The sequence below is a fragment of the Meles meles genome, unplaced genomic scaffold, assembly GCF_922984935.1.
Source record: "Meles meles unplaced genomic scaffold, mMelMel3.1 paternal haplotype, whole genome shotgun sequence".
NCBI lineage: Eukaryota > Metazoa > Chordata > Mammalia > Carnivora > Mustelidae > Meles > Meles meles.
The window spans coordinates 402945-407872 of NW_025721616.1; positions in this window are offsets into that span (position 1 = coordinate 402945).

A 4928-nucleotide genomic window follows, 5' to 3' on the forward strand; every position below is an offset into this window, starting at 1 on the left:
TATTTGTGTTTGTCCTGATAGTATATAAATTTATACTTGGGGTTCTTTTTGACGAGGTTCTTCCTTTTTTTTTTTTTTTTTTTTTTTTGCTTTGATATATATACGTATATATTTTTTTCCTCTTGTCATATACTTTTATCAGTCTTTTTCTTTGTCTGTTTTTGTTTGTATACTTCATAAATCTTACCTTGGGGAAAATTAGGGCTGAGCTTTCTCTTTTATCTTCCCTTTTATTCCTGTCTCTCTCTCTCTCTATTTCATTTTTTTTCCCTTTTCTTTCTTTTTCATTTCTTTTTTCTCTCATTTGGGTGGGGAATCCTGATTGCACAGAAGCATTCCAGGGTGCACCTTGACTGCAACATGGTCAATACATCCAGGTACATCCAATCAGTCATCTCTCACCAAAACGACTAGGAGGAGAAATGCTGAACAGAAGAATAATACAGAGGATGTGTCTTCTACAACAGAGCTAATGGCTAATGACATAGACAATATGTCAGAAAGGGAATTCAGGCTAACAATTATCCAGGCAAAAGCTAGGTTGGAGAAAGCCAGGGATGACCAAACAGAACTAATTAGGGCAGAATTGAAAGCCACCAGGGATGATGTTCACAATGCTCTCAATGAGTTCCAATCCAATCTAAATTCTCTAAAAGCTAGGGTAACTGAGACAGAAGATAGAATTAGTGATCTGGAGGACAACCAGATAGAGAGAAAGGATCAGGAGGAAGCCTGGAACAAACAGCTCAGAAACCATGAAAACAGAATCAGGGAAATAAATGATGCCATGAAACGTTCCAGTGTCAGAATTACTGGAATCCCTGAAGGGGAGGAGAAAGAAAGAAGTCTAGAAGATATAGTGGAACAACTTGTCTATGAAAATTTTCCCAATCTCACGAATGGAACCAGCGTTCATGTACTAGAGGCAGAATGGTTTTGCCCCAAGATTATAGATCCTGAAAAGTCCTCAAGACATCTGATAGTAAGAATGAAGAATGATAACTGTAGGCAGACACTCTTGAAAGCAGGTAGGACAAAGAAGCTCCCTACATACAGAGGAAAGTCCAATAGAATAAAGTCAGACCGGTCCACAGAGACCTGGCAAGACAGAAAGGGTTGGCAAAATATATTCAGGGCACTAAATGAGAAGAACATGCAGCCAAGAATACTTTATCCAGCAAGACTGACATTCAAAATAGATGGAGAGATAAAGAGTTTATAAAACAAGCGAGGCTTAAAAGAGTATGCGACCACCAAGTTGACACTGCAGGAAATATTAAGGGGGGGGGTTCTATAAAAGAGAAACAATCCTAAGAATATCATTGAACAGAAGTATAGAGATAATCTACAGAAAGAAAGACTTCAAAGGTAACAAAATGTCAATAAAGACATATCTATCAACAATCACTCTCAATGTCAATGGCCTAAATGTGCCCATAAAACTACACAGGGTTGCAGATTGGATAAAACGACAGGACCCATCCATATGTTGTCTAAAAGAGACCCATTTTTTATCTAAAGATGCACCCAGACTGAAAGTGAAAGGATGGAGAAGCCTCTTTCATGCCAATGCACCTCAAAAGAAGGCCAGGGTAGCGATTCTCCTATCAGATAAATTAGATTTTAAACTAAAGACTGTAGTCAGAGATAGAGAAGGGCACCACACAATTCTTAAAGGTACTATCCACCAATATTATCTAACAATTGTAAATACCTACGCCACCAATATGGGAGCAGTCAATTACATAAGAAAACTATTAATCAAGATAAAGAGTCATATTGATATGAATACATTAATAGTAGGAGAACTTAATATGCCTCTCTCAGTAATAGACAGATCATCGAAGCAGAAAATCAAGAATGAAACAAGAGCATTGATTGAAACATTGAACCAGATGGACCTCATAGATGCACACAGAACATTCCACCCTAAAACAACAGAATACTCATTCTTCTCAAGTGCACATGGAACCTTCTCCAGAATAGACCACATACTGGGTTACAAAGCATGGCTCAACTGATACCAAAAGACTGAAATTATTCCCTGCATATTCTCAGATCACAATGCTTTGAAACTGGAGCTCAATCACAAGGAAAAGTTCGGAAGGAACTTAAATACCTGGAAGCTAAAAAACCACCTTGCTTAAGAATACATGGATGAACCAGGATATCAACAAAGAATGTAAAGAATTCATGGAAACCAATGAGAACGAAGACACTTCAGTCCAAAACCTATGGGATACAGCAAAGGTGGTTCTAAGGGGGAGATACACAGCCATCCAAGCCTCCTTCAAAATATTGAAAAATCCAGAATACACTAGCTGTCTCTACATCTTAAAGAACTGGAGAATCAACAACAAATCAAAGCCAACTCCACACATAAAAAGGGAAATAATCAAGATTAGAGCAGAGATCAATGAGGTAGAAACCAGAGATACAGTAGAACGTATCAATGAAATTAGAAGCTTGAAAGAATCAATAAGATCAATAAATCATTGACCACACTAATCCAAACGAAAAGAGAGAAAGCCCAAATTAATAAAATTATGTATGAAAAGGGAGAGATCATGTTTAACACCAAGGAAGTAGAAACAGTCATCAGAAATTACTAACAACAGTTATATGCCAATCAGCTAAGCAACCTAGATGAAATGGATGCATTCCTGGAAAACTATAAACTCCCAAAATTGAACCAGGAAGAAATTGACAACCTGAATAGACCAATATCTAATAACGAAATTGAAGCAGTGATCAAAAACCTCCCAAAAAACAAGAGCCCAGGACCTGACAGATTCCCTGGGGAATTCCACCAAACTTTCAAAGAAGAAATAAAAGCAATTCTCTGAAGCAGTTTCAAAAAATTGAAGCAGAAGGAAATCTTCCAGAATCTTTTTATGAAGCCAGCATTACCCTGATCCCCATACCAAGCAAAGATCCTACCAAAAAGGAGAATTTCAGACCAATATCACTGATGAATATGGATGCAAAGATTCTCAACAAGATCCTAGCAAACAGGATCCAGCAGCACATTAAAAAGATTATCCACCATGACCAGGTAGGATTCATCCCTGGGTTACAAGGATGGTTCATCATTCGCAAATCAATCAATGTTTTAGAATAAATCAATAAGAGAAGAGAGACGAACCACATGGTCCTCTCAATTGATGCAGAAAAAGCATTTGACAAGATCCAGCATCCGTTACTGATCAAACGTTTCAAAGTATAGGGATAGAGGGAACATTCCTGAACTTCATAAAATCTATGTATGAAAGACCCACAGCAAATATCATCCTCAATGGGAAAAAGCTTGCAGCTTTCCCATTGAGATCAGGAACACGACAAGGATGCCCACTCTCAGCACTCTTGTTCAAAATAGTATTAGAAGTCCTAGCAACAGCAATCAGAAAACAAAGAGAAATAAAAGGTATCCAAATTGGCAATGAAGAAGTCAAACTCTCTCTCTTCGCAGATGACATGAGTTTTTATATGGAAAACCCCAAAGACTCCACCCCCAAACTACTAGAACTCATACAGAAATTCAGTAACGTGGCAGGATACAAAGTCAATGTACAGAAATCAGTGGCTTTTTATACACTAACAATGAAAATATAGAGAGGGAAATTAGAGATTCCAATCCATTTACTATAGCACCAAGAACTATAAGATACCTGGGAATAAACCTAACCAAAGAGGTAAAGTATCTTTACTGGAGGAACTACAGAACACTGATGAAAGGTATTGAAGAAGACACAAAAAGATGGAAGACCATTCCATGCTCTTGTATTGGAAGAATAAACATTGTTAAATGTCTATACTGCCCAGAGCAATCTATACTTTTAATGCCATTCCGATCAAAATTCCACCGGTATTTTTCAAAGAGCTGGAGCAAATAATCCTAAAATTTATATGGAATCAGAAGAGACCTCGAATTGCTAAGAAATGTTGAAAAACAAAAACAAAACTGACGGCATCACGTTACCTGATTTCAAGCTTTACTACAAAACTGTGATCACCAAGACAGCATGGTACTGGCATAAAAACAGACACATAGACCAGTGGAACAGAGTGGAGAGCCCAGATATGGACCCTCAAATCTATGGTCAAAGAATCTTCGGCAAAAGAGGAAAAGTATGCAATGGAAAAAAGACAGTCTCTTCAATAAATGGTGCTGGGAAAACTGGACAGCTCTATGTAGAAGAATGAAACTCGAAAATTCTCTTAAACCATACACATAGATAAACTTGAAGTGGATAAAAGACCTCAATGTGAGACAGGAATCCATCAGAATCCTAGAGGAGAACATAGGCAGTAACCTCTTCGATATCAGCCACAGCAACTTCTTTCAAAATATGTCTCCAAAGCAAAGGAAACAAAAGCAAAAATGAACTTTTGGGACTTCATCAAGATCAAAGGCTTCTGCACAGCAAAGAAAACAGTCAACAAAACAAAGAGGCAACCCACGGAATGGGAGAAGATATTTGCAAATGACAGGACAGACAAAAGGTTGATATCCAGTATCTATAAAGAACTCCTCAAACTCAACACACACAAAACAGATAATCATATCAAAAAATGGGCAGAAGATATGAACAGACTCTTCTCCAATAAAGACATACAAATGGTTCTCAGACACATGAAAAAATGTTCATCATCACTAGCCATCAGGGAGATTCAAATTAAAACCACATTGAGATAACACCTGACACCAGTTAGAATGGTCAAAATTAGTAAGACAGGAAACAACATGTGTTGGAGAGGATGTGGAGAAAGGGGAACGCTCTTCCACTGTTGGTGGGAATGCAAGTTGGTGCAGCCACTTTGGAGAACAGTGTGGAGATTCTTCAAGAAATTAAAAATAGCGCTTCCCTATGACCCTGCAATTGCACTACTGGGTATTTACCCCAAGGATACAGATGTAGTGAAAAGTA